Here is a 27,292-nt window from a genome sequence, read left to right as displayed (position 1 = left end):
AAGGAAAAAGTGGTAAATTGACTACATTAAACTTGGAAATATCTGTTCATGAAAAGACACCATTAAGAAAGTGAAAAGGTAGACTGCAGAGTAGACAATATTTGCAATATAGGTATCTGGATGGTATCTAGGATATATAAATAACTACTACAAATCATATAAAAGAAGTCCTATAAATCAATCTTTTGAACAACCGTGTAGCAAAATGGGCAAAATATTTGAATAGGTACTTTACAAAAGATGATATCCAAATGCCCCAGAAGTGGTCAGCATCATTAATCATCAGGGTCAAGCAAATAACCACAATGAGATACTTTCATACTACCTTCAGAATGACTAAAATGAAAAAGCAGACGTTAACAAGTGATAGTGAGGGTTAAGCATCTGGAACACTCATGTACTGCTAGTGGGAATGTAAATTAGTACAACTTTTGGAAAACTGGCAGTTGGTGGTATCTACCAAAGCTTAATGTAAGTGTACACTATAACCAGCAGTTCCACTCCAGCTATACCCAGTATAGATGTGTACATATGTGCACCAGAGGACATGTACAAGCATGTACATAGCATTTTTAGTAATAGCCCCAAGCTGGAAATAGTGCAAATGCCTTTCAATGTTACTGAAATGTTTTTTAATAAATTATGATATATTTATAAAATGGAATATACTCAACAAATGGATCAGTTTCAGAAATACAATGTGGAGAAAAGAAGCAAGTACAAAAGAGTATATAATGTATGATTCCATTTATATAAAGTTCAAAAACAGACAGAATGGATTTATGGTGTTCGAGTCATTGGGGGATGGTGAGAGTGACTTCACAAAGGCATGAGATGGGCTTCTATAGTGCTGGTAGTGTTCTATTTTTTGACCTAGGTGCTGGTTGCATGAGTGGGTTAGCTTTGTGAAAATTTATTGAGTTTTGCACTTAATGATTTTTGCCCATTTCTGTGTATATAGTCGCTTCAATAGAAAGTTTACTTGAAAATTCTACTTTTGTTCTATGATTGCTACAGCTGATAGATAGCTTCCCCACCTCATACATATACTAATCCTTTGCCTGTAAAGCTGATAGGATGTGACTGTGTACATTTATGTGTTGTGTGAGGATGAGGGTGCTTTGTTTATTAATCTAAATTTGCTTGTCAGCTATTCAACACTGAGTTTCAAACAGCCATAGGAAAGGAGGATTAATGAATAAACTCTATTGACTACTTTATAAAGACTTCTTCTCTGAGAAGAATAAAGAAATTTTCACTCTGTCTCACAGGGCCACAAATTTGGATTTTGCTCTATAGACAGAAGAACCTCTTCATTCAGAGTTCTCAGCCACCCAGAGCTTCATTTTCAGAAGGATGCACCTCATTTTGGTCTTTATTCTTATAGCAACTGTAAAGAGAACAAATCTCCACATAGTATTAAAAATTTTTCCCCCTTTACTCTATGGAAATCTAATTCAAAGATTAGGGAATGGCCAATCTTTGGCCCAAAGAGGGAATGGCCTTTAAAAAAAAAAAGACGACAAAAATGTTTTCTGTCTCTTTAAGACCTTCTCACCCTTTTTGAGAACTAAAACCTATGTCCCTGCCTCAGGCCAGTGGTTGGAAGGGACAGGAAAATGTCCTTTGTTCTTTGTGCTACATGGAGATGGCTCTACAGAACTGTCCAGGCAGAGGTCCTGGGCGGAGGTCACAGGATTGTCTTCGACAGAGATGGCACAGAGATGAGATGATCAAAATCATCAACCATAGTTCAACAACAATTGCATAAAACTGAATGGCTTCCCTTTAAAAGCTCTGTATTTATGCTTATTATTAGGACGATGACATTTTAGGCAGGATTCTCCATTCTCCTCATTTGCCGGCAAATTAATAAATCTCTCTTCGCTTCTCCTCAAACCACTTGTCCTTGTTCTTCTAGTGTGGACTTGGGGACAAGTGCCAAACTTTCAGTAACAGATTTGGCATCCCTGGGTGCCAGACTTTTGATAACAACAGTAAGGCATTTTAGGAAAACCTGATCTGTGTTAGGTAGAAAATCTAAAAGATATTGCCTTGCCTTCTCTCAATTGGTCATATCTCGATTCTCAATTTAGTAAAATACTTGAAAGTTCTCTATGTTTGCCATGTTGTCTTTTGACCATACCTTTGTAAATCTCTGTTTTCCCTCCCTGGAATGCACATACCTTCCTCATTTACCTAAATGAACTCCTGCTCGTTCTCCATGACACCTTCTAGAGCTAGCTATTTCTTCTTTGTCTACTCTTGCCATACCTGTATTCACCTTTGCTATATTGCGTATCACACAGAGCTGTATTTAATTGTTCTTCAGTGCTAGCCTTTTGAAGCTATTGACTGGTGTGTAGTAGGTGTTGGATAAATAGTGAAAGAAAGAATGAATGATTGTGCGTATTTCCTGAAAGGCAATAGCTATTTTCTAAAAAATAAAGTCTAATTATAATATTTGATAATAGCAGACACATATTTTAAGTTTTTTTTTGTTTTTTTTTTTTTTAGAAAAAGTGATTATTGACCTTAATTTCTCAGTAAAACCAAAGGTGTGTGTTTATAACAAGGTATATGTGGTGACTATAGGAGAGAGTGATGCTAACTGGTTCGCATAGGTATCAGACACTTGACCTTGGCCTCTTTAGCATGGTCCTTTAATCAGCTGGTTTAATTTTAGTGGAATCCCTGGAGAAATGCTCTGGTTCTATATGTAGAATGTAGAAACCGTAAATCTAATGTATAGATCCTGACTGCATCAGGGTTTGTGGAGTAAAACTGACAGATGAGACTGCATAGGCATTATGACAGTGATAATTTTTTTCATCTCAAATATTATAAAATTAAATTCCAGAATATGTTATCTGAAGTTTTGTCATTTCATTTCAGCATGTAATTTCTCAAGCCAATTTTAATTTTAAAAGATCTGAGTAGAATCATTGTCGTTTGTCCAGAAGTTTAGAATAATAGGATTAGAATAATAAATTAATAAATATTGAGTACCTGCTTAGGGTTTAATACTGTTAATAATACATAAAAAGTATGACTTTGACCTTGATGTCAAGCAGCCTATATTTTGATGACATAAAAGAATACAAATATAAAATGATTTCTAAATGTTTTTCCAACACTATAAATGGGGTTTGGAGTCCACGCAGATCTGGGTTAGAATCCTGGCTTTAAAAAAAAAAATCAATGAGTGATAAAATGTCAGTCACGTTGACATCTCTGGAACTCTTGTTTCTCTGTTTACAAAGTGGAGGTAAGAATATGTAGTATTTGCTGTTTTTTGTTTTTATTTTTGAGTAGTGACAAGACATATAAAATCCCTGGCACATAATAAGTGCACTTAATGTACATTTGAATGAAAAAATAGAGTGTTATTTGCAGCATTCCACATAGTCCGTATTATTGTTGATAGATTTCATCATGATAACATAAGTCAAGTTCAGTAAATGATTTGATAAACAATCTCAGAAACTGCTCTATCTTGCTGTTGTAGAATAAGGTGACCATCCATTTTTAAGAGTGATAAGAAGGTCCTTGAGAATAGTGCTCATCATAACCTGTGGGACCATCTGACTAGTGGTGCACACAGGAATGCCTTCACATGAGAAATGGCTGGTCAAGGGCAATGAGGAGTGAAATAAGAAAGTGGATATCTCAGAGATGGGCTAGTCATATTACCCTCTTTCCCACTGGAATGTGAGTTTCATTTGTTTATTAGAACATACTGTATCCTTTGCTGTTTCCCACAGCAGTTAATGCCTGTGTGTTAACTAGAAGGGCATTTTGACTTTGCTAAATGTTCCAAATTATTTAAATTCTGTTTTGGACAGATGACTGTTTCTTATACTAAATTATTTGCTTTTCACATCTATGTTTTTGCTGGAGAGTTGGTGCCCTGGAGCTGAGTCTCTGCCCTGCAAACTGAAAATATAATTTTCCTGGGTGTGTCATATTTTTATCCACTCCCTTTCCTACTGCAAGGCTCTGACCTGCTTGGAGCCTTTCCTACTTGGTCACAATTGATGCTTTGTCCTTCGGAGTCATATAGGACATAGCTCCTGGGTTCATTAACTGGGTTCAGCTATCAAATATGGCTCTGAGAAAGAATTACTTCCTTAGAATGGGAAATGAGCAGCTGAGCCAGAAAATAAAGCCCTGGCCCATATTCAGTCATCATTTAGGGAGAGTGAGTAGCAATTTCAAAATTAGAGTTTGGATTAAGTAAAGGAAGAGTAGGGCCAGCTCCAAAATTGAGTACTGGTTACAAATTGGCTGGTGTATGAGGCAGGTATAGCTAAATTTTACCAGAAGTGGAAACCTTTGTAGAGACTGTCTATGGTCCAATAAATTATACATATTTTATTGTTTGTTTATGATAATGAAAGGATAATTTTCTAAAAGTTCATATTCTTCCTCTGGGGATTATTAATCTCTGTTAATATCCACAGGAATTTTACTAATAATGATGTCAGCTTACTCTCTATTTATTCAGTCCCTTTGGCTCAGGGACCTAAACTACATTAATTTTGTCAGTAATTCTTATAACATCCCTGTGTGGGAGCTGTTTCTTAGATGAGGTATGTGAGGTCTTGCTCCAGTTTACTTAGTAGGTCAGTCCCTGGGATAGAAACTTGGATCCAGGATTTGTGGTTCCAGGCTTAGTGTGTTTGTTCACTGAAGTCTGCGGTCTTTCTGCCTCCCCTTCCCATTTTTTCTTCCTATGGTGAAGGAAATCATATCAAGCACATAGCAAGAGAATTTGGTCTTCTGAGAGGTTGGAGACTGTTCTGCTTTTAGGTGTGGAGTTCCCAGTCTTTGGCTTGGGATGGAAGGAAATAGCAGAACACTGATGATGTTCAGCAATGAAATGTCCCAACTGGTTTTTTGGGTTTTCTTTGCATATTTTTATTTTTGTTCTCTCCTATTTTATTCTCCTGTTGGGAGGAGGTGAGTGTGAGCATTTTTCTCTCTGCCGACCTTATTTGTGAGGCAGAGAGTTTGCTTGTTTTTAATGCTCAGCAGATATCGCCACTAGCTTTTGGGTTGGGGGCCAGAGAGGAGGTGAGGCAGCTACTTTGCGGCAGGGTTGAGGGGAGGGTGGAATGTAGGAAGGAGGACGTTTCTCTGTGTTTTCTTAGTCATAAGATTCTGAATCCCAAGTAGCTAAATTTAGCTCAGGTTCCTGTTGAAAGCATCATTTTTTTGGTGTGGGTGGTGTGGGGAGAACGGAAAACCTTTTTGTGTATCCTGCTCCATGAAGCCAATAGGGAAGCAGGAGGAGGTGAGGTTGCCATGGAGATGGTAGCTGTGTGCAAGGGGAGAGCAGCAGGGTTTAGAATTCCAGGAAGGAAGAGAGAGTGATGTCATCAGATTCCATGGACCAGCCCAGGAACCCCTGTGAGGTTGGTGGGGAGTTGGGTGTGTGTGTGGGGTGGTGGAGTGGGAGTTTGTGCAGGGGAATTGTGGCTTCAGTAAGGTGTGGGGAGTCCAGTTCAAGCAGAGAGGTTGGTTGTGTGGAATTGTGCTGATCTGCATTAATGCCTGCTTAAAAAAAAACTGTAAATTATTCTAAATTTGCAGAATATTTTCTTTGTTGAAAAAGGACATATTTATTTAACAAAGGAGCTCATCTAGATGAAGAAATGTAATATCTTTTTATAGTTATATCCCTGTAGTATTTGTGTATGCCTTTATCCCTTTTATGCAAGGGTATTTGCGCATATTTTGGATATATGGTTGCCTTTGTACAATGCCTTTTATGGTGCTGCATGCAGTTAAATTCTTCATTAATGCCTGGTTATGGTGTTTATTTTATAGGGATGGATATTTAGAAATAAAGCACACTTTTTATAAGCAAAAAAAGAAGTCTGAAAAGAAAATCAAAGCAGTTGCTTTTGTAGCAGAAAGGGAAACTGCATGCTTCAAGACAGTTGTTCCGAACATATGCATGTTTGTATGGATAGTGAAGGGCAAATGTGTTTCTTTTGGTACGACTAGGCTGATTTTTTTTTTTTTTTAAACAAATATGACAGAATGTGTGCATCCAAATGAGTATTGCCCTTCAAAATAGTCACCTTGGCTCTGGTGATACAACCATTGCTCAAAACATAAAGGGCTATCATTTGGAATTGGCTTCAGAGATGAGAAAAACATTTTTAATATCTAACACTGAATTTTTTTATTAAAAAAAATACCTACCTAATCAGATACTAGGTTTCTTTGAATTGGCTCTTCCTAATTTTGTGTTGTCAAAAAATCAAATCTGTGCTCAAATGATGAGCTTTTATCCCATTTAAAGATATTTAAAGTCATATGTTTAGTTTCTGAAAGCATTTTCATTTTCAAATCAAGAGCTTTGGGATTATTTAGTTTAACAGTGGCAATGTTTTGAATGTTGGTAGCATCTGAGTAATAAGAGCGTATGTAGCCTTTCAAGGGCGACATCTTCTGAGGTGACCCATTTGGATTTATTTGTTCAAGTATGTCTTTAAAATCAGTGGGATTACCATTGGGTGATGTGGGAAGTAGCTTTAGGTTGTGTATCCGAGAGCACAAACTCTTTGGAATCAAATTGGTTCAAGTCTGAACTCCTATTGTGCTACTCACTAACTGACCTTGGCCAAGTAAGTCTCTTGGTGCGTTGGTTTCCTCATGTATAAAATGGGAATGATAGTGCTATTAAGTACCAGCCTTACAGTGTGATTTGAGGATCAAGTAAACTAACGTGTAAAGCACTTAGACATCTGGTCTGTTCTCAATCAGTGTTTGCTGTAGTTATTGTCATTAATAATTATATGTTTCTGTGAATTACAGAATTAAGAGGTAGAATGTGCCTAAAGATAGTATAGTCCCATAGTCCCATCGTCCCAGTTCTGTACAGTTGGTCTACCATATCTGTGGGTTCCACATCTGCGGATTCAACCAACCACAGATTGAAAATATTTTATAAAACCGATAAAAATAATAATACAACAATAAAAATAATACAAATAAAAAACACCAAATAACAACTATTAACATAGCATTTACATTGTATTATTATAAGTAATCTACAGATGGTTTGAAGTATAAGGGACATGCCATATATATGTATACATATGTAAATATATATATAAAAAAGATACTTGAGCATCCGTGGCTTTTGGTACTTTAGGAGGATCCTGGAACCAATTCCCTGTGGACACCGAGGGATGACTGTGTTAGAGTCAGCCTGGGCTTCAATCAAGACACTACAGAATCCAAGAGGGAGGGGCCCAGAAATCTGTAATTTTTAAATGATTCCTGGATGACTCAGATAATAAGCCAGGGGGAACCACTGAGTGTAATCTATTTTTAGAGTATGGCTCAAGCACCAAAAGCTTCATCATCTCCTGGGAGATACAGGAATCTCAGGTGCCACCCTAGACCTACTGAATCAGAATCTGCATTTTAACAAGATACCCAGTCGGTGCATTAGAGTTTAGGAAATACTGCTTTCTTCTTCCAATGGGAATAACTGGGCGATAACCACAGGTTAAAGATGAATTGGCCCTTAATTATTCCCATTGCCAGAAGGGAAACCGTCTGGCTAGGCCAATGTGTAGATGAGTGTGCACTTACCTTCCCTATTGCTTGGCCTAGGGATAAATGCTTTTCTCCACTAAGCCGTCATGTACCATGTAATGGAAAGAAGAGAGTTAAAATTGTGGCTCTTGCTCTACCGTTTGCTAGCTTTTTGGCCTTAGTCCAGTCATTTAACCTGAGTCTCACTCCCCTCACTTGATAATGGAAATAATACCTAGAAAAAATGTATATAAATTATATAGTGCATTGGGGCTAGGCACAGTGGCTTATGCCTGTAATCCTAGCACTTTGGGAGGCTGAAGCGGCAGGATTTCTTGAGGCTAGGGGTTTGAAACCAGCCTGAGCAAGAGTGAGACCCCATCTCTACAAAAAATAGAAAAATTAGCTAGGTGTGGTGATGTGCGCCTGTAGTCTCAGCTACTTGGTAGGCTAAAGCAGGAGGATTCCTTGAGCCCAAGAGTTTGAGGTTGCAGTGAGCTATGATGCTGCCAGTGCACTATAGCCCAGGCGACACAGAGAGACCCTGTCTCAAAAAAAAAAAGAAAAAAAAAAAATATCTAGTGCATCGCAGTGCCTTCATGTTACTGCCTTTTCCTTTCCCCTCTCCTCAACGTTTGATAAATCTGTATGGTAGTTCTTTTCCCTCCTAAAGGTTCACCAGTTGAGTTCCAATACCATCTGATCTCCGTAGGTTCCTTGCCTCTTGCCCTTCTCCCAGCTGTCTCGAGTATTTAATTGTACTTAGCAGAAAACTATACTTACAGATTTTACAGAAAACTATGCCTATAGTTTTCTCTGCCTCCTTTTTTCTACAAAATGCCTTTTACTTAATGGATACTATTTATCTAAGAGGGCCCGAAGAGGAAGGAATATTGGAGTTGAATAATGGAGTTGATAAAGGAATCAGGGTATGATGAGGTCTGAAGAGGCAGTTCTTTTATGAATTCTTACTAGTTGACTCTGTGTTAAAACAAATGAAGTTTATGTTTTTTAAAACTTGTTATCAAGAAAAAAAAAAAAAACCATGAAACCCTCAGCTGGGTTTGAAGTAGTTTGAAGTCTTTTAGATTGATTCTGAGCAAGAATTAATGTAATTATCAGAAGATCATTGAGTTGATACAAATGAGCATTATCTTCTTTCTGACCAGGGAATTAACAATAAAGGGAAGTTCAGGGACTTGCTCTGGGGATACCAGAAGTAGATGGCAGAGAATTTAGGTCAGAAAGTTGGCAGTTGTAGCCAGTACGGCGTTGGAAGCAACAGCAGGAGTAGCAAATTAGAAAGGTCCGTTTTTACTCAGTTACACAGATTTTAGGAGACTGAGGGATAAGACAGATTTGTGAACTCAAAGCATATAATAAAAATTGTTATAATAATAGCTTTTCTCTATGGGGTAGGTGTACTTTTAGATGCTTTGTATACTCATTAGGCCTAAACTTTAACACCCTTTAAAGGTGTAGACATAATCACATGTATTTTATAGATCAAAAAATTGAGACCCAGAAAGGTGAGTAACTTGTCCTAAGTCACTTTGCTAATAAGGAAGAGAGCTGGTTTGGCATCATTTTGAATAGCAGTATGAATGAAGACACTGTTACAAAAGCTAATTTGAAATAGTATATATTAATTAAAATAAAATTTATTTTGTCTATAATGACTTGGGCAGAATTATTAATTTAAATTTAGACTTGATATTCAACATTTTGGCCTATCTCAAAGGAATTTTTTTGAGTGTTGCAGAATGAACCTTTGGAATGTATTTCTTTTATACTCTCAGGCTAATTAAGAGGTATCTTTAAATGCCAAAGCTTGTGAAGTCTTCAGCAAAACACCAGTTTGAATTGAAGATCATAACACAAACTAATTGGTTGATGGTTATCAATTGGTGTATTTAGTTATAATAAGTATTCACGTAATCATGTTTGTAATTCCATTCAGATCCAGATAATTTGAATGATTGCACAAAGCAAATTTCATATTTTTAGATAGATTTCTAAGTTACAATTGGAAGAACCCCAAATTAGAAGACTTGGGTTCCAGGCCCCTTTTTGTTATTTACTCCATGTAAGACCTTGGACATGTCACTTGAACTCAGTGAATCTGAACCTGAGTTTCCTTTATCAATCAAAAGGGAATAATGTTATGAATAGGAGAATTGTGTTTGACACCAAGTTCTGCTTCTTAACTAGCTCTATAACCACGGGAAAGACATTTAAAACCTTGTGCTACTTTAGTTTTCTTATCTGTAATGTTAGTCTGTGTTGTGTGAGTGTGGTACAAGATGAGGAGGCTGCAGGTGAAGTAGCTGGATTAGAATTAGATGATCTGTGTGGTCTCTTCAAAATGTGTGATTCTCCACTTGTCAGAACTGCTTATGTTTTTGTATGTGGTGAAGTGTTATATACAACTAAGACATTGTTGTCTTTAGCAGGGTTATCCCATTAAGGAACACGCACTGTGTAAGTCACTATGCATGTATTACCTCAATCCTTGTAACGACCCTATGAGGTAGGTAGTGTTCTCCTTTGAAAAGTGAAGAATTTGAGGCTGAGAGATCAATTAACTTCTCATAGTCATGGAGCTAGTAAGTTGCCAGAGACATAGGTCAGTGTGATTCTAACTACTGTACTTTCCCTCCATACCTCACTGTGCAAGGCATTGTGACATGAACTAGGACATGGGTTTATCATACCACAGACAAACTGCCTGTACCAAAAGAATATAATGACTACTAAGTAATTATATTCTTCACCACAACACACTTACAGTTAAAGAAGGGGGGAAGCTAGTTTCCGTTTCGAATGTCCTCGATGAAACAGTAAAAAATTATTACTAATATTAATTCTTCATCTTTGATTATGCATCTTTTTAATATTCTGTGTGACAAAATGGGTAATACACGTAAAGCACTTGTGCATATTAAGCATGACAGTTATCTCAAGGAAAAATGCTTTTGTAATCGAGTTGCCAGCTGAACTTTTCTCATGGAACACTGTTTTTCCTGAAAGAATAACTGATAGACATTTTATTAAAAATAAATAAAGCGAGCCTGTCATTTCAAGAAAAACAATAATATTTGTTGCTAGTGATACAATTTGAGGTTTCGAGCAAAAATTAGAGTTTTAGAAAACTCGTATCCTGGACTATGAGCTTGACAGTTCTTGTACTAAAAAGACTTCAGTGATGAGATTGATGGTGATATTAGTGAATGTGATTTTTTTTGATACTATGTAATGAAATGTATTAACATTTAGAAGATCTTTGTAACTTAGTGAATTTGTATTTTATAAACACTAATACATAATGTTACAAAATCATGCATAGACAAAAAAATTGTTCAAAGTGCAACACAGACCAATGGATTTTATTTATTTTTTTGTGTGCCGCTTGTCACTGACTCAAAGCTCAAGACCAGTAGATTTTAATATAACAGAATATGGAAAAATTTATTGATAATGGTTTCAGATGCCACATTGCAACTACTCTTTGGTACAGTATTAAAGAAGAATACTCAAAGATGTAAAAAGACTTAAAATACTCCTGCCTTTTCCAAATACATATCAATAGAGTGCCAGATTTTCTTCATATACTTCAACCAAAGAAACGTTGAAACCGATTGAATGCAGAAGCAGGCATGAGAATTCAACTGTCTTCTATTAAGTTGGATGTTAAAGATATTTGCAAAAATGTGAAATAATGATACTCTTCTCACAAATTTTTCTTGTAAATTAAACTAATTAAATTGGCCATTTTCATAAAATTATTTTAGGTTAACAATGATTTATTGGTATTTTTAAATGAATTAACATATATTAAAGATTACTCAGTTTTAGTTTCTAATAGGCAAATATCAATAATTATAACCCACATTAAAGCTCTTTGGGATCTTTAATAACTTTAATAATGTTAAGGTATTCTGAGATCAAAAAGTTTGAGAATTGCTGTTATAATCTTTTTCTTTTGTAAATGATTGAGATCTCTTAAATTAATTCTGTAAGCCATGAATGAGTCTTGACTCACAGTTTGAAAAATACTGGGTAAAGTTACAGGCTTGCATCGTGAAGAGAGGTGGACTTCCCCTGGGTTTTACTTTTGTGGATGTGGTGGAACATCCCAAGGTGTGAAGTAAAAAGTAAAGTTTATATTTGGAAATTATCGTGAAGAGAGGTGGACTTCCCCTGGGTTTTACTTTTGTGGATGTGGTGGAACATCCCAAGGTGTGAAGTAAAAAGTAAAGTTTATATTTGGAAATTAGCTATTTATGGTTATCTTCTAAATCCCATTCAAATCTTACTTCTTATGGATTCTCTTCTTTGTAATTTCTTCATGCCTTTCTCACTCCATTATCAACCATGTATACTTATTCTCTCTGGCCCTTATATTTACATTTTATTGCATGATTCATATTGTATTTGTTTACAAGCCTCTCTCCCTTAGAAGACTGTGGGTTCCTTAAGAGAAGAATCCCTAATTTCTTTGTCTTTGCATTCCTACTACAGCATCAAACACGTAAAAGTCCCTCAAGTGTTTGTTAAAGGAATAAATAATTGGGAAGAAAAAGGCAATGACCAGGTGAGGCAAGCCTTAGGGTATTTGGCACCTAGTCATGTAAGCAACGGAGGGCCATTAGCATGGGAGTGATATGAGTGGTGTTTTCAGTACTTAACCCACCTAACCCAGGGAGAGGTGATAGAGGATACTGGACCAGCTAAGAGACTACAGTAATTTAGGCTTGAGGAGACCCAGGCCTGGATTAAGATGAATGCTTTTGCCATTGGTAATAAGGCATACATCCTGAGGAATATTTATAAAAACAGAAGCATAATGCCACCCATACTATCTAACATTTATTGTGTACTTATGCTGAATACTGTGCTCAGGGCTTTATGTGTATTATCTCATTTAATCACAGCATCTCTGAGGTAGGTACTGTTATTATCTCCATTTTTTGATGGTTAAGTAAAAATAATACATGTTCATTATTGAACAAATTGGAGAATACAGATAGAGAACCTCCCAGTCCCCCCCAAAAGACATATATCACTTATCAATCCAAACTCAACGCTAAGACGTATAATCACTGTAAACATTTTGTGATACATCCTTCCGTGCTTAAAAAAGTATGTATATGTGTTATATATGCCTGAATATGAGGGAACCCTGAATATAAAGCTTTATGCTGTTTTTCCATTGAAAAGATGAGCCAACCTAAATAATTAAGCTTTTAGGGATATGGATGAAATAGGCAAATGTCTACTTAAAATATTTATTAATTTATGCTTACGTATTCAAAAATCACATAAAATTTACAGTAACTTAGGAACATTTTATTTTCTGTGTTTTTTGGAAAAAAATGTGTACATACTTTGCTGCATCAGTATCTGCATCATTGCTGAGAACCACTTTGAATCTTCAAACAGTTTCCCAGGGTATATATTGAGATACAGCACTTTTGAATATGTATCTCTTGCAACCTGCAAGTACCCATTCAGATACCATTAGGAAGTTTGATTTTCTTCATTTGCACCATATTGTGTATTGCATTGCTATACAGAACATTTTTAAATTGTATCAGAACATTTTTAAATTGAGATGAAATTCATGTAACATAAAATTAACCTTTTTAAAGTGAACAATTTGGTGGCATATAGTACATGTACAGTGTTGTACAACTACCACCTCCATGTAGCTCAGACATTTTTCATCACCCTCAGAAGAACCACATACCCATTAAGCAAGTACCCTCTATTTCCCCTTTACTCTAGCCCCTGGCAGCTACCAGTCTACTTTCTGTTTCTATGAATTTACCTTTTCTGGAGGTTTCATATAAATGGCATCATACAATATATGACCTTTTGTGTCTTGCTTTTTTCATTTAGTATGGTATAATGTTTTCAGGGTTTGTCCATGTTGTAGCATGTACTTCCTTTTTATAACCGAACAATATTTCTTTGTATGTTTATACCTCAATTTGTTTATCTGTTCACCCATTGATGGATGTTTGGGCTGTTTCTACCTTTTAGCTATTGTGAATGATGCTGCTATAAATGTGTGTACAGTATGTTTTTGTACCTGTTTTTCAATTCTTTTGGGCATTTACCTAGTCGTAGAATTGCTGGGTCATATGGTAGCTCTATATTTAACTTTTTGAGGAACTACCAGACTGTTTTCCATAGCAGCTGCTCCATTTTACATTCCTAGCAGCAATGTACAAGGGCTTGTCAATTTATTTTTAATGAGGAACACAATAAGAAGAGGTAAGTAAAGAGGAAATATGTGTAGCCTTTGAGTTTATTAGAGCTTTGTATCTCAGATTTTGCCTGATGGACTTATTAAATATTTATTTAGCATCACTTCAGCACTAAAAATGAAATTTAGCTCAGGGAAATGTATCTAATCTATTTTAAGTAGTGAACAGACTAAAAAGTGCAGATCAGAGAAAGAAAGGAAATTTAAATAGACTGTAAAGTTCCTTGAAGGCAAAGGCCCTACTCATATTTGTTTCCTCAGCATTTAACAAAGTGCTTGGCATGTCATAGGTTGTTTTGGGGGTCCCCAAAACTAGTCCAGGTCCAGTGATTCTCTAGGGCTTGCAGAACTTAGCATATAGTCATACTTGTGGCTGTGCTTTATAATAGTGGAAGGCTATAAAGCAAAATCAGTGAAGGGTGCATGTGGTGATGTCCAGAGGAAACCTGGATTAAGCTTCCAAGAGTCCTTTCCCAGTGGAGTCACACAGGACATGCTTAATTCTCCAACAGTGAGTTGTGACAATGTTGTTCACCAGGGAAGCTTGTTAGAGACTTAGTGCTGAGATTTTTTGAATGGGGTGGTGGTAGAGGGCACCCTATCCTTAGCACATACCAAAATTCCAGACGCTCAAAAGGAAAGCATGTGTTAACTGGTAAAGCCACTGTGATCAGTTCTAGGAATAGAAGTCTATGAAATCTAAGTTCTCAGACACCAGGCAAGGCCAACCTTGCAAGCTGCTCTTTCTAAGGATAGCAGTCAGGCCTACTATGTTAATTCTTGTCTGCACATGGATGTTCAGTTTCTTAAAAAAGGAGTTGCTAGGTCTGTGCTGAAAAATAAATGCTATCCTAGAGAACTAGCAGGGACTTCAGTGTCAGACAGATGTGGATTTATAATACTGAGGAAAAATTGTATAGTTTTTCTGAGCCTCCTTTCCTTACTGTAGAATGATATATATCACAGGGTTTCAGTAAGAATTAAAAGTAATAGTGTTTATAAAACGCTAAGTATAATGTCTATCCTGTATATAAGTGGCTATTAACATTTCATTTCAGCTCACTTATGTCAGTCTGGGTCCAATCAGGAGAGAGAGACTACACAGTAGTTTGGACAGGGAATATATATAAAGAATTATTTGCCCTAAGAGAAGATTGAAGTAATAAAAGATTGGCTTATAAGAAGTAAAGAAAACTCTAAATAACAGCAGATGTAATATAGCAGAAATAATAAAATGATTGATATGTGAGATAAAACATCCAAAGAACAGCTGTTTCTCTGAACACTCTAGACACTCCCCAGCCCAGGGACTGAGATGCAGACCTTGTTGGAGAGGGCATGGCTGTGATTCTCTGAATGTCAGAGAAGTAAGTCCCTTTGATTTTATACCAGCAGAACTTGCTGGAAATCTGCCTTTTTAAAGTTGGCAAAAATCTACCCTCTGGGGTACTGGGGAAAGCTGTTCATAGGGAGTTGTCTCACCAGAGGCACTCTGCCGATGATGGCCAAAGAGGGTTATTGGGGGAAGCTGCTGGCTGCTGTACACTATGTGAGCTGGGGAGAAGGGAAATTGGTTGTTTTGTAAGAGCCTGCTGGGCAAGCACAATGGGACCTGGTAGAAAAACCCTTTCCTTCTATAGTGTATCTCCTCTGCCCTCTACTGACAAAGCTTGGCATCATGCGTGCTGGCCAAGGAAAAATATTTAAAGGGCCCAGGTCCATTTTCACACAGCAGGCAAAAAGGGTCAATTTGGAGCTGAGAGTCATTTAATTGATAACCAGCATATGGGTGGAATGGATGTTTAATTCCAGATCCTCAGAAACCAGGAAGAAGATGGCAAATGGGCAGAGATCTAAGGAACCTCAAAAATAGGTAAGACATGTAAAAAAAAAAAAAGAAGCTGAACCTTACATCATATATAAAAACTAACTCAAAATTGATCAAAGACCTAAATGTAAGAGCTAAAACTGTAAAACTCATAGAAGAAACTTAGGGATAAGTCCTTATAACCTTGGGTTTGGCAATGGATTCTTGACACTAAAAACACAGGCAATAAAAGAAAAAACAGATAAATTAGACTTCATGAAAATTAAAAACTATTAAGCATCTAAGAACACTATCAACAGAGTGAAAAGGCAACCCACTAATGGAAGAAAATATTTACAAATCATATATCTGATAAGGGATTGACATCCAAAATATATAAAGAACTTCTACAACTCAACAACAGAAAAACAAATGGCCTGATTGAAAAATGGGAAAGCGACAGGGTGCAGTAGCTCACTCCTATAATCCCAGCACATTGGGAGGCTAAGGCAGGAGGATTGCTTGAGTGTAGGAGTTTGAGACCAACCTGGGCACCATAGTGAGACCTCTATCTGTACAAAAAAGGAAAAAAAAAATTAGCCAGGGGTGATGTCACATGCCTGTAGTCCTAGCTACTTGGGAGACTGAGGTGGGAGGATCCCTAGAACCCAGGAGTTTGAGGCTGCAGTGAGCTATGATCAGGCCACTGTACTACAGTCTGGATGACAAAACCAGATCCTGTCTCTTAAAAAATGAATTAAAAAATGGGAAGGGCTTGAATAGATATTTCTCCAAAGAAGATGTACAAATGGCCAGTAAGCATATGAAAAGATGCTCACAATCACTATTTGCAAAGGAAATGCAAATCCAAACCACAATGACATAACATTTCACACTCATTAGGATAGCTATTAAAAAGAAAAACAGGGAGCCTGTAATCCTAGCACTCTGGGAGGCCAAGGTGGGAGGATTGCTCGAGGTCAGGAGTTCGAGACCAGCCTGAGCAAGAGTGAGACCCCGTCTCTACTAAAAATAGAAAGAAATTATCTGGCCAACTGAAATACATATAGAAAAAATTAGCTGGGCATGGTGGCGCATGCCTATAGTCTCAGCTACCGGGGAGGCTGAGGCAGTAGGATCACTTAAGCCCAGGAGTTTGAGGTTGCTGTGGGCTAGGCTGACGCCACGGCACTCACTCTAGCCTGGGCAACAAAGCGAGACTCTGTCTCCAAAAAAAAAAAGAAAAGAAAAAAGAAAAAAACAGAAAATAACAAGTGTAGGTGAGGATGTGGAGGAATTAGAACTCTTGTGCACTGCTGGTAGGAATTTAAAATGGTTTAGTGCTGTGGAAAACAATATGGCAGTCCTTTAAAAAGTTAAATATAGAATTACAAATGATCCAGCAATTCCACTTCTGGGTATATAACCGAAAGAATTGATAGCAGAGACTTAAACAGGTATTTGTACACCCAATTCGTAGTAGCATTCACAGTAGTTAAAAGGTAGAAGCAACCCAAATATCCATTGACAGGTGAATGGATAAACAAAATGTGGTATTTACATACAATAGTATGTACATAAAATTGTATTTACATACAATATTAGTATAATATTCAGACTGAAAAAGAAGGAAAATTTGACACATGCTACAGTGTGGACAGATCATGAAGGTATGGTAAATGAAATAAGCCAGTCACAAAAGGACAAATATTGTATGATTCCACTCATATGAGGTACCTAGAGTAATCACATTTGTAGAGACACAGAGTAGGATGGTGGTTGGCGGTGGGTGGAGGGAGAGGGAAATGGGGATTAATGGATGTAGAGTTTCAGTTGGGCAAGATGAGACAATTCTGGAGATGGATGGTGGTGATTGGTTGCACAGAATGTGAATGTATTTAATGCCACAGAAGTGTATACTTAAAAATGGCAAAAATGGTAAAATTATGTATATTTAACCACAATTTTTCAAAAAAAGTCTGCTGAAAAATATTTATAGTATGTTCTTAAACCTTAGTACTAGAAGAGAGAGAGTAGGGAGAATTTTATTTTCTATTTATGTGCTTCAAAATATAATTTTATCATCATGATTGAATTTTAATTAAAAAAATATTAATAAAAGCAAGAACAGAGTGGATTTATAAAGGAAAGTTAAAGAACTGAGGGTGTTAGCCAAGCATGGATTGATGAAAGCAGAGTGGACTGTCTAGCTGTAGGAAGCATATATAGTCATGTGTATCCATTCTGGGAAATGCCTCATTATATAATTTCATTGTTATGCGAACCTCATAGAGTGTACTTACCCAAACTCAGATGGTGTAGCCTACTACACACCTAGGTTATATGGTGATGCTTATTGCTCCTAGGCTACAAACCTCTACAGTGTGTTACCGTACTGAATACTGTTGGCAGTTGTAACATAATGTAAGTATCTGTGTGTCTGAACATATCTAAATATAGAAAAAGTAGAGTAAAGATACAATATAAAAGATAAAAAATGGTACACATGTGATGGGTGCTTACCATGAATGGAGCTTGCAGGTCTGCAAGTTGCTCTAGGTAAGTCAGGGAGTGAGTGATGAGTGAATATGAAGGCCTAGGACATATAGACTTGATAAACAGTGTACGCTTAACTCTGGGAGGCTGAGGCGGGCTGATCGTTTGAGCTCAGGAGTTCGAGACCAGCCTGAGCAAGAGCGAGACCCCGTCTCTACTAAAAAAAATAGAAAGAAATTAGCTGTACAACTAAAAATATATAGAAAAAATCAGCTGGGCATGGTGGCGCATGCCTGTAGTCCCAGCTACTCGGGAGGCTGAGACAGTAGGATTGCATGAGCCCAGGAGTTTGAGGTTGCTGTGAGCTAGTCTGACGCCACGGCACTCTAGCCTGGGCAACAGAGTGAGACTATGTATGTGTGTATGTATGTATGTATAAATAAATAAGTACATACATACATACACACATTTAGGCTACAGTAAATTTATACAATTTTTTTTCTTCAATAACACATTGTATAGCTGTACAAAAATATTTTCTTTATCCTTATTCTCTAAGCTTTTTTTTATTTTTGAGACATTTAAAAATTTTTTTAAACTTTTTTGTTAGAAACTAATACACACACACACACATTAGCTTAGGTCTACACAGGGTCAGGATCATGAATATCACTGTCTTCCACCTCTACACCTTTCCCCCTGGAAGGTCTTGGGGCAATAACCTGCCTGGAGCTGTCATCTCCTCCTATGATAATAATGCCTTTTTCTGGAATACCTCTTGAAGAACTTGCCTGAGGCTGTTTTTAGTTAACTTTTTTTTTTTTTTAGTAGAAGGAGTACACTCCAAAATAATGATAAACAGTATAGTATAGTAAATACATAAACCAGTAACATAGTTGTTTATTATTATCAAGTATTATATACTGTATATAATTGAATGTGCTATACTTTTATATGACTGGCAGTGCAGTAGGTTTGTTTACACCAGCCATCACCACGAACACATGGGTAATGGGTTGTACTGCAATGGCTACGATGTTGCTAGGTGATAGGAATTTTTCAGCTCCATTATAATCTTATGGGACCACTGTCATATATGTAGACAGTTCTTGATCAAAACGTTGTTAAGTGGCGCATGACTATATATGTCACGAAAGGCAAGTTTCTTTGGCCACTTTAGAGGTAATCTCATTCATTCAGTCCTTGAATGCTGGCATTGATTTACAGTATCACTGATATTTATCCGGTGTTCAAACAGCTGCAGTGAGGCAGGGTAGCCATTTGGTGTGTATTCTTAAGGAACTGATGTTAGAGTAAGCTACCTAAAAATTAAAGGTTGATTATTTGGAATTGTGCTATTTTGTGGGAATTGGTTTCATAGACTATGTAATTTTTGTCTCAAGTTATTTGCAACTGATAGACGTGAGGGCCGGGAAGAAATTCTTTTTGACCTTCTCCTGTTTATTAAATGCTGTGCCAGATAAACTTCACCTAATTATCTCATTTAATTTCACAACTTTATGAGGTATATATTATCTGTTACACAGTTGAGAAAGTTGAGGCTCAGAGAGAGTAAGTAGTTTGACCAGAGTCACATAGTTAGAAAGTGACACAGCCAACAATTGAATCTATCTCTCTTTGACTCTCAAAGTTTAGTCCAAACTTTTACTACATCATGAAAGGGGTTACATATATTTACAATTAGCTGAGTCTGAGGTGAATAGTTTATATGATTTGAGAGTCAGGCGGTCTAAATTCTAGGTTCCCTTTTATGTCCACTTTAGTTGAGTGACTATGGACAAGACACTTCTAAGTTTTAGCTTCCTCACCTGTAAAGGAAAGGGGTTTGATGGGTTATTCATTAGATACCTGGAACCACGGTTGAAAAGAAGAAATTTTAGTGTGGTCCAAAGAAGGGCTTCAAGGACCTAGTAAATCCCTCTGTCAGATACTTCCGTGAAACATACTGCTTACACCAGGGCATTTTTGATTTAAAAAGCAAAAAGGGTAAATGGGGAGGGAGTAGTGAGTGTAACAAAGAACTGTTATTGATTGTCTTGATGGGGAGGTGGAATGAGTTGTTTTATTTTATTGTGACATGAAAGTTTAGTTTACCCATTAACAGTTGGACCTTATGTTGGGACTGTGTTGTTAGATACTACCAGATTCATATCCCTTATAAGAGATATATCTCTAGGTACTTTGAACCCCACATGGTTTGGAAGCAGAATGGTGCCCTGTGGTTGCTTAGCAATTTCCTTGAGCCAAAGGTGCTTGTTGCTGGGATTAGTTTTTGCATCTAATGACATATGGAAGTTGGATGTATCTTCTGTTCTTGTGGTATTCCCTGCTATGTCCCAATTCAAAAAAGGCTCAATAATACTTGAAGAAAAGTTAACTTGCTGCAAATAAGGTAACGAACAACTGAGCAACTTGATTTGCTTTTTTTTTTTTGGTCAGTGTGGTCTTAATCTTTCCTTCTATTGTTAAGTATGCAAGATAATACGAAATTCTTTTTCAACGGGCGAGTAAGTCAGTGAAAAATCTCCACTTGTACCATCACTCAGGTTGTGTTTGTAGAGGGCAGCTTCATTTCTAATCTTCCTTTGCTTACTTTTACTTTCCCAAAATTGCAGGGTAGCAAGAATTTATTTTGTTCCATTCTCGGTATAGTCTTCTTCTTCCATTTTGTGAAACTGGTTTGATTTTATTAGACACAAAAGAAAGGGGCAACAGGATGGTTTTTCAGATTTGTGTTTATTAATTGCTTGGTTTAACTTCATTGTGCATTTCCAGTTTTCTGCACCTTGCTCCTAGCCAGCCTTCATCAGTAATAGAAGCCAGTAAGGAATACTTTTATAATAAAACTGAATGCAACACATGATCTTTCAAGCAGATGAAACCAAGGAAGATTGGTAGCATGGTGTCTTTCTTAGGCTCCTTAGGTAACTTCATTTTGGTTGCTGTTCTATTGGTCATTGCTTAGGATTTATGGCCGCTATAGTATATCACAACTATAATTTTTTAATGAAAGCAGGACTTTTTGATTTTCAGTGTTGTTAAGTCCTTTTAGCACCTCTTTTAACTGTATTTTTAAAATACTTAAGAAAACGGTACTTCCCCCCCCCCCCATGTGCAGTATTCTGGGTAATTTTACCAGTATTTTTAGTAGTAATGCCAGTATTCTAGGAAAATGTATTGGCTAATCATTTAGAAATGAAACTGATAACTTCCAGAGAGCATTTAGAAATTATGGCTTTAAAAAGCATTGTGTTGGCTGGGTATGGCAGCTCACTCCTATAATTCCAGCACTTTGGGAGGCAGAGGTGGGAGTATCACTTGAGCTTGTGCCTGAGCCCAGCACTTCAAGACCAGCCTGGGCAACATAGCAAGACTGTGTCTCTACAAAAAATTAAAAAATTAAAATATGGGTGACAGAGCAAGACTCCACCTCAAAATAAAAAAAAAAAAAAACCAAAAACCAAAAGCATGCATCAATTCATTATGGTATTAGAGGTCTTGTCCTGTTAGGAGGCTAGAGGTTATTACCCACTCCCATGCTTACACACACTTTTTATGAAGATCTTCTGGAGTCCTGTAGTTCTTTTGTTACAGACTTTAGTTCTGGTACTGGTCGTATTATCTTGTAATTATTATGATTCTGAGGCAAGAACCTCAAGGGCAAGAACACCAGCACTGTGCTTGTCAATACACTCTTGCTGAATAATTGAAGGATTCTTTAGCTTAAATGGATTTTTCAAACCTAAGTGCATATGGGAGCTTCTATGCAGTCAATGAAGAATATAAAAGTCAGGTGTGGTTTTTTTTTCTTTTTTATTTTGCTATGTATCACTTCTCTCAGTGTCCACTGTACATACATGATCAGTTGAAGTTCTATTTGACAGTTACTTAAGGATCCTTGTGTCACACTTTTACGTGTCCATTAACCAGAACCTTCTAAACAGGTTGAACTGTTGACCTCTAGTTAATAAAGATTCTCCTGGTTGACATTTTGTTTCTTATAGATCTCTTTTTGTTTTTGAGCAGTGTCTATGCTGAGGCGGAGTCAGTTTCTAAGTCTTTCAGTCTTAACTGGGCCAATAAAGTTTGCTTATAGGCACATAGCTACTATAAAACCTTTTGTCTTTGCAGTTCTTTTTTGTTTGTGTCTTTTGAGACGCAGTCTCACTCTGTTGCCTTGGGTAGAGTGCATTGGTAGCATCATAGCTCACTGCAACCTCAAACTCCTGAGCTCAAGCAGTCCTCCTGCCTCAGCCTCTCAAGTAGCTGGGACTATAGTCGCGTGTGATGACACCTGGCTAATTTTTCTGTTTAGTATTTTTTAGTAGAGACAGGGTCTCACTCTTGCTCAGGCTGGTCTCAGAACTTCTGAGCTCAAGCAACCCTCCCACCTCGGCTTCCCGGAATGCTAGGATTACAGGCATGAGCCACTGTGCTCTTTGGAATTTAACACATCTATCTCATCTGTTTCATTAGCTTTCCTTTTAACTCCATCTCTAATTTAAATGTTAGTTATTTTTACAGTGATTAAAAAGTCAGATCATTAGATAATCATAATTATCCCTACCCACACCAGGGAAATTTTTTTTTTTGACTAGTTGTCATGAAGTATTACAAGTATTGGGGATAGAATTAAGATCTAGGTCTGAAGGTATCTGAGCTACTATCATTAGCTATTTAGTTTTGAGCAAATCACTTAAACTTTCTGAAATTCAGTTTTGTCATCTGTAAAATGAAGTTTACAAAGTGTGTTTTATGCATTGTGAGGACTAAGTAAGAGTGTGTGAAGTTGGTTTGATAAGTTATTAAGCATTATGAAACACTGATAATAGTGATACTCTAAGTAATACATGAATTTTACATTTTAAAAATTCAGATAATTCAGGTAAAATATGCCTTTTCTACTTTCCACTAATCTTATTTTTCTCCCTAGAAGTAGAGCACTGCTAGAAATTTGTTGTATATCCTTCTAGATATTTTCTTATGTGCATGTAGAAATACCTATTTTTGTTTTATAATTAAAAAAAATACCACACTGTTCTATCGTTTAATATGACCTGAGATCATGGAGATTTTACCTTATTTTGTAAAACTTACACACTGGAGGTTGAAATTATATAATAATAACAGTCTTTCCTTATTAATGGAAATTGAGGTTCTTTCTAGTTTTTCACTGTTATAAACAGCACTATTGAAAATCTTTGCACATGCTTTGAAATCATGTGCAAGTGATTCTCTAGAGAGATGTGAAATTATAAGAAGGTATATGCATTCAGTATTTTGATAGTACTGTCAAATTGCTTTCCAAAACAGTGGTCCCAATATATTTATATTCCTACTATTAGATGTGAAAGTGTCCATTTACTTATCTTTTTGCCCACTTGTGATATTTTCATTTTTGCTGATCTCATGAGTGAAAAATGGAATCTCAAATCTAAAAGAATGTTTGTAGGCAGCATGATTTGTGAGCATAAACAAAACCTTAACTGGAAACAATTTAAATATCCATTAACAGGAAGATAGGACAGATAAATTTTGACATATTTATAAGGGAATACTAAATAGAAATCAAAATTATTAAAATGTAGTGATGTGCATTAGTGGAGATGAATCTTATGAAGTATTGAGCAAAAGAAGCAAATTGCTAAAGAATGCATATGATAGGATAGATATGTCTGTAAATTCATAATCATGCAAAATTAATGCTTTTGTAAGGGACAGATATATACATGATAAAATTAAAAAGAAAACCAAGCCTGTTCCTTAAGTATGGGCCACTCTCAGAGAGGCAGGAGTTTCCAGGGAGGGCTGGAGAGTTCAAATAGCCTTATCTGAGAGGTGGGGAATAAAGAAGGAGTAATGCTTTGCTAAGGCAGGTGGAGGAGTAAATCCATTTCCTCTGACACATCTCTGTACAACCTGTTAAATCTGTCTTTGCTATTAAAGTTTATGACAATACTGGCTTATAGGAATGTGATCTTTCTCTTACAAGTTTTCTGCATTGTTGAACTCCCAGATGTCACAGAATATGGTTTATATGTGGGATGTTCTCTATGAGTGATGAATTTCTGTTAATATGCTTTTGGGGTTTTTGATTACTATCTTAATCTTATAATCCCCTTCTTAGACAGTCTTGAAGTATTTACTGTAAAGGGATAATATGGAATGGTTATTAGAGAAAAGAACTTGGCAAAATGGAAGGAACAGGGGCTTTGGAGTCCAACAGACCCAGGTTGGCAGTTGGCTTTCTCATTTAATATCTATGCATTATTATTGGGTCAATGACTTACCTTCTCTGAGTTAATTTCCCTAATGATAGAAAATACATTTTTATATACCTCCATATTATCTACTTTTCTTTGCCTCTTTCTTTTCCTCCTCCCCTCCAGTCTGGAACTATACTGATTAGTTGCTCAATATCGGGTGGTTATCATCTCTATCATTATCGTTGTTAAAATTTATAGGGAGTGATATTGAAGTAAATTTGTAGAATCCACTTGTGGATTTTAGAAGGAACCCTGTTCTTTTGTTGTAATATAAACTGTATATGTCTCCTCTGAAAAAAATCAATGTGAAAAATAGCCAAAATTGCCTGTAACTATTATTACTTAATGATATATAACTCATAGGCCATAAATATCACTTTTTTGAAATGTTTTCAGTGTTTCAGTGGTATAATTACAGAGTTATGCATCCATTACTGGTACCTAATTGCAGAACATTTTTATCACCCTTGAAATAAATCTGGTATCTGTTACCAGTCACTGCCTGTTTCTCCCCCTTAACCCCTGGAACCACAGATCTATTTTCTGTCTCTATAGATTTGCCTATTCTGGACATTTCATATCAATAGAATCCTATAATTTGTGGCCTTTTTAAAAAGTTAGAGATAGGGTCTCGCTCTGTTACCCAGGCTGACCGTGGATTCCTGGCCTCATGCAGTCTTCTTGCCTTGACCTCTCAGATAGCTGGGATTACAGGCATGAGCCAGCATGCCCAACCTAATCTGTATTTCTCCACATCCTGTCAACACTTGTTATTGTCTGACTTTTTGATTATAACCATTCTGGTGGGTGTGAGTTTTATCTCAATGTGGTTTTGATTTGCATAATGAGTTAATGATACTGAGCATCTTTTCATATACTTATTTGTCATTTGCATATCTTTTTTTGGAGAGCTGCCGTTTCAAATCCTTTGCCCATTTTAAAATTGGGTTATTTGTCCTTTTGTTGTTGACTTGTAAGAGGTTTTTTTTTTATATATATACTGGATACACGTTCCTTATGAAACATTTGATTTGCAAATATTTTCTCCCATTCTGTGGGTTGTCTTTTCATTTATTTGAGGTATCCTTTGAAGCACAAAATTTTTTAATTTTAATGAAGTCTAATTTATCTATTTTCCTTTGTCACTTGTACTTTTGGTGTCCTATTGAAGAAACTGTGATTAACCAAAGGTTATGAAGATTTTACTCCTGTGTTCTCTTTTAAGAGTTTTGTAGTTTTAGGTATGATCTATTTTGTTTTTTTGGAGACAGAGTCTTGCTCTGTTGTCCTGGGTAGTGTGCAGTGGTGTCACTGTAGCACACTGCAACTTCCAACTCCTGGGCTGAAGCGATCCTCCTGCCTCAGCCTCCCAAGTAGCTGGGACTACAGGTGAGCGCCATGACGCCTGGCTAATTTTTCTATTTTTAGTAGAGATGGGGTATCGCTCTTGCTCCAGCTGGTCTTGAGCTCCTGAGCACAAGCTAAGCCTCCCAGAGTGTTAGACTTACAGGCATGAGCCACTGCGCCCAGCCTAGGGATTATCTATTTTGAGTTAATTTTGTTTGTGATGTGAGGATTACAACTTCATTCTTTTACATGTGGATATTCAGTTGTCTCAGCACCATTTGTTGAAAAGATTATTATTTTCCTATTAACTTTCTTGGCAGCCTTTTCAAAAATCAGTTGGCCAAAACAGTAAGAGTTTATTTCTGGACTCTCAATTGTATTCCATTGGTCTATATGTCTGTCTTTATGCCAGTATCACTATCTTGATTACTGTAGCTTTGAAGTAAATTTTGAAATCAAGAAGTGTGAGTCCTTCAATTTTTTTCTTCTTTCTCAAGATTGTTTTGGCACCCATAATTTTTTTTAAGGCAGTTATCGTTAGTATCTGGTATGTTTTCTTTGGGGAGACTAATTTATAAATATTAAAATATCCACAATTGGGACTTAGGAATAGGAAAAGAGAACCTGGATTTCTATGATTGAATCAGTGGCCGAATTTCTAAATAGTTTATGGTTATTTAACTCCATTTATTTATTTACACATTCTCTTGGGTTTCCACCATGTGTTAGATCTTGAGGAAACCATGATGAACAAGAGACAAGGCCTCTGCAGTAAACTTAAGTTGACTCCTGGCTTTCATGTTTTTGAAGGGAATGTGGACTTTTGCCTATCAAAGATATGAATATGGGATGTGAGGGCGATCTGGCTGCGACATCTGTCAGTCACCCCATTGATCGCCAGGGTTGATTCGGCTGATCCGGCTTGCTAGGCGGATGTCCCCTTCCTCCCTCATCGCTCCATGTGCATCCGCGCTCGGTCAAAGAGGACGACCTTCCCTGATAGAGGAGGACCGTTCTTCGGTCCAGGGTATATGAGTAGCGGCACTTCCCTGCTAGAACCTCCAAACAGGCTCTCAAAGATATGAATATGGTCGTATCTTCGATGTATCTGCCATTAGGTGTAGAGTTTTCTCTCTTATCATATTTGAAAGTCCTATCAATGAAAATTTCTCTTAAGTTGTTATTCTGCTAGTATTAACGAAAGTACAAATGGATATAAGAAGAGGATGAATATCTTTAAGTAGCCTGTGCTGAGCATTTTGAGAATTATAAAAGCACCGTATATTCTCATTTCCTTTGTGTGCACGTATATCTCCTCCCATTTTAAAGTTCCCTTGAAAGCAAGGGCCTTATTTTATTCATCTTTCTTACTCTGTCAGCCACCTTTTCCGTACTTGGAAAATTTTAATGTTCAATATATGTTAACTGAATGATTGAATGGGTCAAGTAAGCCAGTAATGAGTGCTGACGTTGTATGACCTTATGCTAAATTAGGGTTTGCAAAGCTTTTATTAGCTACTATCCTTG

General features: G+C 36.8%; 1 protein-coding gene across 8 annotated transcripts in view; it reads left to right on the top strand.

Moving 5' to 3' along the window:
• RBFOX2 (RNA binding fox-1 homolog 2) overlaps window positions 1-27,292 on the top strand; it is a 274,549-nt gene that overhangs the window by 55,197 nt on the left and 192,060 nt on the right. The gene's annotated exons all lie outside the window — the stretch shown is intronic.

The sequence above is a fragment of the Eulemur rufifrons genome, chromosome 16, assembly GCF_041146395.1.
Source record: "Eulemur rufifrons isolate Redbay chromosome 16, OSU_ERuf_1, whole genome shotgun sequence".
Lineage (NCBI taxonomy): Eukaryota > Metazoa > Chordata > Mammalia > Primates > Lemuridae > Eulemur > Eulemur rufifrons.
This window is presented reverse-complemented; position numbering and strand designations above follow the sequence as displayed.